We start from the raw sequence: 11,917 nt of genomic DNA, 5'->3' as shown, positions 1-11,917 counted from the left end.
TATTTGATATTACACATAAACCACACTAAAATGCCTTTCAATAAGTAAAAGGAACTATTTTAAATACAGGGAATTCTAATTAGATTGACATAGTTAAAGCCAAAAATATAAAGTAGACATTGCTACCTTATCTTCAACCCTTGCCTTTAAGAGGCAAATGAACACAAAACACAGGTGAATCTTGCTTGGTTCTGAGATAGTGAAGGAATTTCCCCAGTATTTAAATATATTCACATAACCAGTTATATAAATCTAAATATAAAACCAATCTCCAATACGTTTTCACCATCTTTGTGAAAAGCTGAACATTACTAACGAAGTCTAATCATGTCTTTAGAAACGGTAAACAGTGATAGCATTTACTGAATTGGAATTACTATTAAAATTCAAAAAACTGAACATATTCATTTAACCGCAAGCCAGTCTTAGTTTTACATCAGGACTGCTCAACAAAATATTCTGTCAGTTATTCATGATCTGAATTTTGGTGTGTGAGGTCTATTAAATTATGGTACACATAAAAAGTCATAAGACATTTCTGTTTTGTAATAAATAAGGCAGTGGCCGATTATTATTCAGTAGTAGCTTTTTTGAGATAAGCTATCAGGTCTGCTCTTTCTGCCTTCTTCTTAATGCTGGCAAAGATCATTTTGTTCCAGAGATGTGCTTTTTGGGATTCTCCAAATACTCCATCAGTGTATCCTCTCCCCAGGTGATGCCTTTGTTCTTATTGGCATCTGTGTAAGATAATCCAACAGCTTGACGTGTCTTCCGTCCGAAGAGACCGTGGAGATTAGGCCCAGTCCTGTGCTTGCCCGCCTTTTCCACAGTGTGGCACTGGGCACCCTTCTGAATACAAATCTTCTTGCCTTTCTCAACATCATCCATATTTAATCCTCTCTTTTGTTGCTTGTGCTATGAAGGATGACACTCAGAAGCTGGATGTCACACTCTCTGTATATTCTTTTCGAGTCAACAAAAAAGTTGGGCTTTGAAGTTGAGCACATGAGTTTGAATCTTAGCTCTGCCTGGTCATAGCAGAAGGACCTTGAGCAAGTTTCAGTTTTCGCTGCTGTATTTACAGGATTATTGTGAGAATTAAATAAGTCTATATATAAAAAGTGCTTAGAAAAGTGCCCGGTGCACAATAAGCACACAATAAATATCAGCTTTAGAAATATACATTATCAGTAGCTATTATTATGTAATATACATTATCGGTAGCTATTGTAATAGCAACACCTTTGGCTTATACCTCCTGGACCTGTAAAGCTCTGTGGTTTTATTAAGCTTAATCATTAATCCTGATTACTTCTCCTGGCTCCCCTACCTCCTGCCAAGTAAAAGTAGGAAGTTATACTTACTCCTTTATAGGTGTAAGAACTGGCTGATTAACAGGAGTCCTAAAGAAGTGATTTACCAATGTTAAAAAAATTGAAACCCATATTAAGAAATATAATTTCTACTGTATCCAGGACATGGACACACAGACACTCATCCACACATGATACTGTACAAATGTTTCATGAAGAATACTTATCCTGAATTTATGCTTTCAACTGGTTTTTTTTTTCTATTTTTCAGTGAATCAACAGCAACAAAATGTTGGTTGTGACCCATTGGTATTAATTGCATTACCTACCAAAGGGTTCTAAGCTATATCTTACGGTCAGTGGAGAATAGGCTACTAACACATTAGACTTTATGCACATGAATTGTTTCAGGTGTGGTGCTATAAGAATATGTCACATGTAATTTCCAATCTGGTTGGCTTGGTTACAGAGCGGATTGCTCTTTCAGAAACACACCATGACCTCCCTACTCAAGAGGCTTCATAAACTCTTTCAGTGAGACATAGCAGTCTAGGAGAGGCATGTGTACAGTAAGGGTTATGATTTTTTGGTACTATAATAAGCAAAGTGCCTTTTTGTTTATTTGGAGCTACATGAAGCTAGGCCGGAATTCCAGCTTCATAACTTACTATCTTGTATTTTTGAGCAAGATATTTAAACTCAGTTTTGGAGTCTTAGTTTTTTGATTTAAGTAATACACAAATAGCATAATATTGGCACATGGAAGACAATGAGAATTCATTTCATGCTTTCTCCCCTGATCACGGATCACAAACTCCAGAATTCATAGTTATTATTAGTTTGTGTGTTTTATATTTTTGGAGGAAAGCTAAAATTTAGTAGAATATCAATTCTATATTAACACACTGTAGTCAAACCCTGTTTTTAAATGCAATTTAATTTCTGCAACCACTGATGATCCCAATATTCTATCAAATACTAGGTAATAGTTATTCATTATTTTAGAATATGGATCTGAATTATGAAATAATTTTGCATTCTGAGGTCTTATATACTAAGATTTGGATTAACTTCCCAATTATCAACACAATTGTAGGAAATGTCCTGAGAAAAAACATTTCTAACTATTGTGTAGCTTATAATTTAAAAAATAAACGTGACTTGGAAAATGCAAGGACTACTTTTCTTCTTGGGTGGTGAATTAAAGGTGATCAGAATTCTAATGACGCTGGACAGTAAGATTTTCAGAATCAGTTTCCTAGGGTTCAAGAAGTCAAACGGCAAATAACCAAGGTCCTTGGTTGATCTGACCATCTCAGCTATCTCAAGATATGTAAGATGACTTAGCTGGCGCATCTCTAGGATGGGTGGGTCATTTAAAATGTTCTGCCCTTGAGGCTGGGATTTTGTGCATGTAAATGGTGGGGAGAAGGCAGTGACACATTTTTCTCCCTCCCGCAGTGCCACCCGGCGCAGGGCCGCCGCCACGGCAGCAGCTCCCACGTGGCAAGTTGAGATTGTGCAGCGCCTGGCCGGGGGCGGCGGGCGGGACCGCAGACCCCTCCCTCCGCTCTCCGGCCCTTCCCTCTGGCCGGCCCGGGCGCCCGCTTGGTCCTCCACCGCCAGGGGGCGGGCGCGGCTTCCCGGCGGCGGGGGCCCATTGGTCGCGGCGGGGAAGCGTGGGAGGAGGCCCAGCGGCGAGCTGGCTTTCTCCTGGCCACTTGCGGGGGTGAGGGGCAGCCGGAGGAGTCCGAGAGAGAGCCGAGGCGCGAGCTGGAGGCGGCGGCTCCCGTCGGCCTCCGGCAGGACTGAGCGCTGGGAGGCCGGAAGGCGGGCGCGCACGGCGGAGAGGCGGGCGGGAGGCCGGTGAGACGGCTGGGAGGCGGACGGAGCCGGGGCTCAGGTTCGGGGAGGGACGGAGGAGGTCGGGGGGGCCGGACGCCCACCTACGTCCTCAGCCTCCGCGCACTCTGCGGTCACCGGCCGGGGGCGGGCCCCGGGCCCGGCTGCGTTGTCACGGCGTGTCCGGACGTTGGAGAGGGCGCAGGCGGGACCGGGGTCCCGGAGAGCCGCTGGCCGGGGTTCCCGGCCGCCGCCCCGGTGTGGGCATCCCCGGGCTCCGCGGAGACGGGGCGGCGTCTGCACCTGGCGCTGGCACTCGGCGCCCCGGCCTGGGGCGAGCACCTGGGTCGCGTCTTCCCCAGGTTGGCGGTGGCTCACGCCCCTGCAGCGTGTAGGCTGAGAGCTCCGAGAGGTGGGGACGGAGTTGGGTGTTGCATTTCAACTCCATAGGGGGCCGTTTTGACTAACTTGTAAAGTTTTAGTGTCGCCTGTACTAGAGGTACTTTTGGTTTTTTACAACCTATCCAGCCCTTTAATGTTCGGTGTCTTTTCTTTTTCTTCCCATTTGTTTGCTACTGCCCTCACCGCTCGGGACCACGGATGATGATTAGTGGCCCTAGATCTGAATATGTGAGTGACGGATTGGCAATTTGAGATTGAGAGCTCCAGCTGTTTTACTTGTGGGAGGAGCGGTTTCCATCATCCTCTACCTTTTTTTTTTTTTTTGAGAAAAAATATTATTGCCTGTAATACAGAACTGCTATCTAACTGATAGGACTTTTCCTTTGTTTCTTTTTGGCCAACATGGTGAAACCTCGTCTCTACTAAAAAAATACAAAAATTAGCCAGGTGTATGTATCTATATCTATATATATGTATGTATCCATATATATATATATGTATGTATCCATATATATATGGATACAATGACATAAATATTAGATTGCTTACTGTGTACTAGGCACTACCAAATGGTTTCATGTGCTCATTTATTCTCACAATAGCTCAGTGAATAAGTCCTTTTATCTTTCCCAGTTTTACAGATGAAAATATGAACTCCCAGAGAGTAAAAGTCGATGCTGATAGCAGAGGCCCAGACCTCTTGGACTTGTGGCCAGTTTGCAGTTACATTTTCTTAAGTCTTGGGAAACGTTGCTATTATTCATACAGTATCTTACAGAGTACCAGCAGATCTCTATTGAATTTAGAAAATAAAAGTTAATCACTTACTGAAAGCCATTTAACAAGAAATTGGCAGAGTCAGCAAATCAGCATCTGGTTTTGGTCACTTCATCGACCTGTACCTCTTTCTAGAGGCCACTAGTAGTCTCTTGTGTTTCTTGGCTGTTTAGCAATTAAGTCACAAGGTTTTCAATTTTATACAGGTGTTAGAAGCTTTGTTTCGCAGATTCTTGTAATGTTTTCTCAACTCAATAAAGACTAGCATTTCTTCATAGGAAGAAATAAGAGTTGGAGCCAATAAAAGGAGTTCAGTCCAGCGGTTCTCAACCTGAGGACCTCTATGAATTACCAATGGGAACTTCGTAAGAGGGACACAGGAGAGATTCTTCTAAATCCTCATTGTAAGGGGCTTATGTTTCAAAACGGAGTAAAAATAAGACACTACTGGCATAAAGTGATTTTAAAAATAAACTTAATGGATGTTTTATTACAATTACAAAGTTTTAATATGGATTGCTGCCTTAAGCATTGTCAACTAATCTTTCATAATTTATGAAGATACATTAAAAAGGAAAAGGAAATTGGAAAAGAGAGCCAAAAGGCTAAGAGGCTATGGAATGGCAAAAAGTAATGTTCCCTGTGGGGGTATCATAAGACTCGTGTATTTTTCACCATATATTTTAGGTTTTAAATGATTCATTTCATTTTTCAAAAAATTTTATATTCTTAAAAATATTGGAATGCCTACCATGTGCCAGTAATTGTAGATATCATGGATACTATGAATAAGACAGCCTGGGCACTCACAAAGCTACTTTATTTTCTCTAAGGCAGGGAGTCTTTTTTTTTTTTTTTTTTAATGCCCATTTCTTAAAGCTGAAAGGTGCAAGACCCAAATAGCAAAAGATTTTTGTGTTAGCTCTGAGCTAGATTTTTGTGAGACCTTGGTATAATAGCAAAAGTTTGTCTTGAATTTAGTCCAGAAGCGTCTTTGTTCTTGGGATCAGATGATCAGGATTTGAAGCATTGATTCTGTATTTAGTTATTTCAAGAGTGGCACTGACTAAATTACTTAATATCATGCAGTACTTTATTAATCTGATTGAGTAGACTGAACCAGGTAATTTCCCAAAATCTTTAAACTTTTAAAAGGTTTTGTACTTTCTTTTAATGCAATTCTTTGAGACACAATCAGCTGACTTCCTCTCAGAGGAGGAAATTAAGTGTAATACCCCTAAGTCTCTTCAGTGTACCCATTAATATTCTTTCTTTTTCTTCTTCATTGGCCTGCTCCATTTGATTGAAACTATTCTTATATTTCCCTTATTTTTAATCTAATTTTGAAAATCTGCTATTCATGATTTTTCTAACTTCAGTGAGTTTTTTTTTCCAATTTTCTTTTTTAAATTAAATTCCTGTAACAGAATTTTTCATTTTATTTTTAAATTATTTACAAAGACAGGGTACTGTTCTGCAGACTGGAGTGCAGTGGTGTGATCATAACTCACTGTAGCCTTGAACTCCACCTTAGCCTGTGGAGTAGCTAGGTTTACAGGCATGCGCCACCACACGCGACTAATTTTATAATTTTTTTTCTTAAAAGACGGGATCTTATATTTTGCACAGGCTGGCCAAGTCTGCCCTCAAGTGATCCTTCCACCTCAGCCTCCCAAAGCTCTGGGATTACAGACATGAGCCCCTATGCCTAGCCAGATTTTCCATTTTAAAGCGTGGCATTTAGCACGTTCACAATGTTATGAACTGTCACGTTTCTAAAAACATTTTCATCACCCCAAAAGGAAACCCCACATTCATTAAGCAGTTGTTGTTCATTCCCTTCTCCCTGCCAATCCTCGGCAACCGCTGATCTGCTTTCTGCCCCTATAAATTTATCTATTCTGGATTTTCCTAAAAATCGAATAATTCAATATGTGTTCTTTTGTGTCTGGCTTGTTTCACTTAGCATGTTTTAGAGGTTCGTCCTCTAAATCAGCAGGTATCAGTACTTCATTACTTTTTATGGGTGAGTAATATTCCATTCTGTATTCCATTCATATACACCACATTACATATATATCATTTCATTGGTACGTACTGCATTTTGTTTATTCATTTGTTAAATTTTTGTGTGCTATTCAGAAAGTTATATGAACATCTCTAAATTGATTTTCGTCATAATCTCTACAAGGCTTGCTAAAGTAGTGTTATGGTATCAGGTGTGCTACCTAACATACCATTCATTACCTGCAGTTAAGTGATTATTAAATGAGTTTTGAAGGACACAAGGTCAACAAAAATGGATTTTTAAGTTGGTTCAGTTGATACGTGGTGTGGTTTGGTTCTGCGTCCCCACTCAAATCTCATCTCAAATTGTAATCCCTGTGTGTCGAGGGAGGGAAGTGATTGCATCATGAGGGCGGCTTCCCTCATGTTGTTCTCGTGATAGTGAGTTCTTACGAGATCTGATGGTTTTACAAATTGAAGTTTTTCCTGCGCTCTCGCTCTTCTCTCTCCTGCTGCCTTGTGAAAAAGGTGTTTGGCTTTCCCTTAGCCTTCCTCCATGATTGTAAATTTCCTGAGACCTCCCCAGCCATGTGGAACTGTGAGTCAGTTAAACTTCTTTCCTTTATTAATTACCCAGTCTCGGGTATTTCTTTATAGCAGTGCAAAAACAGACTAATACAATACGTTTTCACGAAATTTTACAATAGAAGCATGTTTAGAGTTTATTTGAGCAAACAATTCATGAATTGAGCAGCTCCAAACCAGATCTGGGAGTTCCACCAGGGGAATCCAGGAGGGAGGCTTTTATAGGAGGGTCGCGGATGTAAAGCAAAGCAAATATTTGATTGGCTACAGTTATACAGTTGTTTTATTTGGTCTGTCATGTTGGAAAGTCCCCTAGATGTGTAATTAGAAGTTTGTTGGATGTTTCTGATTGATTAAGCTTAAGTTCTCTTTTTCTTTAGCATAGGCATTTATAAGAAGTAACTTCAAATTTTGCTTATGTTTGCAAATCAAGTAAGATTGATGTCACTTATGAGGTCTAATTGGTTTTGTCTGCTCAGGGATTCTTCAGGCCTGGTTTCCGTTTTAATTTACTTCAGCAGTGCTAATTCTCATTCAGTTTTTGTGGTACAAATGGTGTGCCAATACTGCATTTCATCCAGGACCCTTGGGCGATGGAACCATTCTGTTTCTCCATTTCTTCATTTGGAGGGTGTGACTGATGGAATTATGCCTACCCTGGTGCACTTAAATTCTGCAGACTACTTCAAAACAGCATAAGTAGAGTGGATACCTAAGGGAATCCTTAAACATGTAGAACAGGAACCTATAACTTCTCATCTAGTACAATGTGAGATAGTTACATGAGATGAAGATAGCAGTTCTACTGTATGTAAATGTGTACCTTTCTCTAATCTCATTTTAGCAGTTTATGAGTGGGACACTTCATTACCCCATTTATGTTCAACCTCCAATAGTTAATATATTTCACTTTATTGTTGTCATTGTTTCTAAGAATAGCTGTTTCTTCCTGTCCATCCATTCATTCATCTATCTATCTCTCCCTGGATGGTGTACTGTAGGATTAAGGTAGCTTAGATCACAAATGTTTAAACAACTGTAGAACTCAGAGCAGGCAAAACTGAATGTCATTTTGTAGAGTTCTGTCTTATTTTCTGTTTTGGGTATGTTTGTGGTCTTGGTTGCAGAAATCCAATCACCATTTCATTTCGTTAAGTGGATTATAACTTTTTAAGCAAAATTCTGCTTTGGTAGATAATAAAAACTGCAAGAAAACATTTGAATAATATTAAATCTAGTACTCTGGTTTAACCACTGCAAACAGGAGTTCTTTATTATTTATTCCTCACCACATTTTCTCCAGATTTATCTGTTGCCCACCAAAACTGAAGACCTGTTCTGGAGGCAGGTTGACTGTTCCAGAAAGAATGAAAAATCTTGTCATGTGAATTTTACTTTTGAACTTTTTTGGTTTAGATCTGCCTTACCTTCCCCTCCCCCCCACAGCCTTCCTTGTGTGTTTGGATTGGTGTGCTGTAGATCTGAAGCTCTCAGATCTGAGCACGAATGACAGTCATCTGGGGAGCTTGTTAAACATACAAGAGTTTTAATTCCACTCCTAGGGATTCTGATTCTCCAGGTCTGCAGTTGGCTCAGGAGTTTGCATTTTAAAAAACACACTAGTAATTCTGGTGTGCATGCTATAGGTAACCCTGTAGTAAGAGGTTCAAAGAACATATGATGTTTCATTGAATCTGTGATGCCATAGATGGTAAGGGTCAGAATCTGGTAGCTTTCAGCTGCATGACTCCTAAGCCCTAATTTCTAATCTTGTGGCTAATTTGTTAGTCCTACAAAGGCAGTCTAGTCCCCAGGCAAGAAGGGGGTTTGTTTTGGGAAAGAGCTCTTACCATCTTTGTTTAAAACTATAAACTAAGTTCCTCCCAAAGTTATGGCCTATGCCCAGGAATGAACAAGGGCAACTTGGAGGTTAGAAGCAAGATGGAGTTGGTTAGGTCAGATCTGTTTCACTATTTCAGTTATAATTTTGCAGTGGTGGTTTCACTACTAAGAAATAAAAATGTGGTTGTAAGCCTTATCCTGAGTTTAGTTAAAATGAGGGAAGCAAAATGCAAAATGAGTTTAGTTAAAATAAATAAGGTATTAAGTGCCTGGCAACCAGAGGTTCCTCTTATTATCTTAACAGGTTATTATGAAGCATAGTGGATATGAGATTTTAAAAAATTATAAAGCAACAGTTCTTCAGATCTTTTACCATGTAAATTATTTGATTGCAATGAGGAGTTTATATAAGGTGTCCTTAGTTGACATCTATTTGTAATGAAAATTGTACTGATGACTTTGTTTTAAAATGCAACTTAGGTGTATATGGGGGTGTAATAGACTCCAGTTTGGCCCCATATTAATTTCATCCTACTCATTTCCAGTCATTTAGATGTTGCTGGCTCAGTTCAGAAGTCTGATTTCTATCCTCCTTGTATTTCAGTGATTTCTGTTTTGTAATTATAGTCCACTGAAATAGTAAGGTGTGGCATAATCATTTGATGTCTACCTTTTTTTTTTTTTTTTGCCACTTTCCTGTTAGAGTCCACAGCTTTCATTAATGCCAGCTAGGTGATTATACACATATATACCAGCCGCGTAGCGTCTTGTACTGAGTAGTGGTAGGATGTAGTGGCAATATTTGGGGTAAACACCAAATCTGTGTCAGTGTAAACCTGAACTTCGGCTGCCAACTCAGAAATGCTGTAGTGGCATATTGGGTACTGAATGAGGGCGTATCTGTAGGTTAGAACAAATCTTTCCCCATTAATGAGAATTCAGTGAAGAGCAACCCCACCTGCTTAAGGTGCTTCCTTCAGTAGTATTAGCTTGGAAAACAAAATATCTTTGTTAGGAAAAAGTTGCCTACCCATGTTATATTCGGGTATAGAGGAGCAGAAGAACACATCCATTTAGTTTTTAGCTCCTTGAAGTGTTTTTGAAGACATAGTTAAATACTTGTTGATCCACTAAATACCAGATTTCTGAAAAGGAAAGAATAACTGTAGGTCTTTTTAGCTAATTCACATTGATTGAAGGGGTTGTACTATGAATTCTTAACATTGAGATGAATCATATTGGAATACTTATGTTCTCAGGATGTAGTGTGTATGGTCTGTCAGGCTTGGCTGCCTCTCCCTACACTAAGTCTTTGGGTAAAAGTTGGCCTAGATGGGGCACTTTCATGATTTGGCTGAGCACTTTTGCTAACCTGTTTTTAAGTGGAGGGAGAAGCAGGTATTATATTTTACCAATTTCATTCTTAGAAGAATGGAGTGTTATCTAAATTGCTGTAGATAGAAGTTTTCTGAAGTGTTTTTCTCCATTCACTGTCAGGAGCGCCAAATGAAAAGCAAGGTAGAGCAGTTTATGGTGGATTGTGGAGGAAAGCTAAACTTGCCTAGTATAATCCCAATTTGCTTCATATCTGGCATTGGTTAACATTCTAGGGGAAATTTAAAAACACTTTTTGGCTCATTTGTGCTTTTCCATAGTATACTTCTAATTCTATTTCTGTTTCTTAGCCACGTTTAGATGTTCTCTTTTAAATGTAATTTCAATATGATGCTACTTAAGAAAATAAGAAAAGCCACATGATGTTGATTCAGAAAACTGTCAAAAATCCAGGCATAGATCATCTATATTCTTTTCCCAAGATTTTCAATAGAACATTAAACATTTATTTTAAAACACTTATTGGTTCACTTGACCCATTGTTTATAAGTTTTTGGTCTATTGCTTTATGGGGGGACACTGCAGAAGGAGTGGATACATTTACATCATAATCATTGGTGATCTTTTGAAAAATTGGTCATTCTTAGTATTATAGAATTCGTATGGATCACCTCTCCCGCACCCCCAATTTTGTTTTTGTTCCTTTTTTTCCCTTTTCAAAATGTGAGTTTAGCTGGATTCTTTAAAAATCTGGGATACTTTTCTAGTTGCTGGTAATCATGTAAAAATCTCCCTTTATTCGTGATCAAGTCATACCCACCTCCAAATCTGTATAACAGGAGTGTGTGGGTGTGTGTGTGTTAAAATGGTGGTTTCTTTTAAGAGTGTATCTTCTAGGATTTGGTATCCTGCTAGTATTAAATACTTTCTCAAGTTAGTAACTAGATTTTTCTTTCAAGCCTTTAGTGTTAAAAACACCAAATTTTGTTAAATTTACAATATTTCTAACACAATGATAGCAGCTCAGATATCCTACTCAGTTTTTAAATGTTAATATTTTTTCAAATAAATGCAGTCATCTTATTCCTTTCCATTTTGTTATTTCAAAAATGTAGCCAGCTTTGCAAAGATGTGTGTATAGTTGCATTCAGGGGAGACAGGGTACTTGACAGCAGTCTGTATGTGCAATAGTAATAACTTGTTATTAAAGACAAGGTTTTTTAAAGCTAAATATTCGGAATTTTAGAAGTTTGTTAAGCATTAGATGCATGTTTACTTCACTCTTTTTTTAAGCCTATCACAAAAATAATCCCATATAAACACCCACATAAAGGAAATAGTAATGTAAGTTTTTTCCCAAGAACATAATTTTTATAGTTACTGAAGTGTAATATAGTGAGATTAATTTTTATTGGTTTCTTTACATTTCCTGGGATTGGTTTGGAAACATAACAGCATCTAGATTTGTTTCCACCTTTGCTATAGATGGATAGCTTCATCTACAGGAAGGGAAGGACTTTATTCTTCCTTTTGAAGAGGATCCATTCTGTTTTTTCTCATGGAATTGTGCTTCTTTCTGTGGAGAGCAGATTATGAAAATGTTTGATGAACACGTATGGAGCACAGAAATTAGGATTGTTTCATCTGTCCTGCATCTGTAGTAGTACTTCTAAGAGGACCTGTCGAAGCCATGTGGAAGTTGTATGTCCTGCACGTAGCCCAGCAAAAAAAGTTGGACTATTAGAGCCTGGTTGGGAAAGATGTTTATTCCTTTATTTTTAAATTTTATATTTTTATTTCTTTTTATTAGGGGT

General features: G+C 38.9%; 1 protein-coding gene and 1 pseudogene across 3 annotated transcripts in view; one reads left to right on the top strand and one right to left on the bottom strand.

Moving 5' to 3' along the window:
- Nucleotides 1–571: 571 nt before the first annotated feature.
- Nucleotides 572–888, bottom strand: LOC116809658 (cytochrome c-like; annotated as a pseudogene).
- Nucleotides 889–3,013: 2,125 nt separating this feature from the next.
- Nucleotides 3,014–11,917, top strand: part of FAM3C (FAM3 metabolism regulating signaling molecule C) — a 46,351-nt gene continuing 37,447 nt past the window's right edge. The window contains exon 1 of one of the 3 annotated variants that reach the window (XM_032761578.2): nt 3,014–3,179. The gene's annotated coding sequence lies outside the window, so the exon portion shown is untranslated. The other 2 variants (XM_032761579.2, XM_058426242.1) reach the window with 2 other exon arrangements.

This window comes from Hylobates moloch, unplaced genomic scaffold (genome assembly GCF_009828535.3).
Source record: "Hylobates moloch isolate HMO894 unplaced genomic scaffold, HMol_V3 SCAFFOLD_1, whole genome shotgun sequence".
Classification (NCBI taxonomy): Eukaryota; Metazoa; Chordata; class Mammalia; order Primates; family Hylobatidae; genus Hylobates; species Hylobates moloch.
Note: the sequence above shows the minus strand (reverse complement) of the source record. Positions and strands in the feature narration are given on the sequence as shown.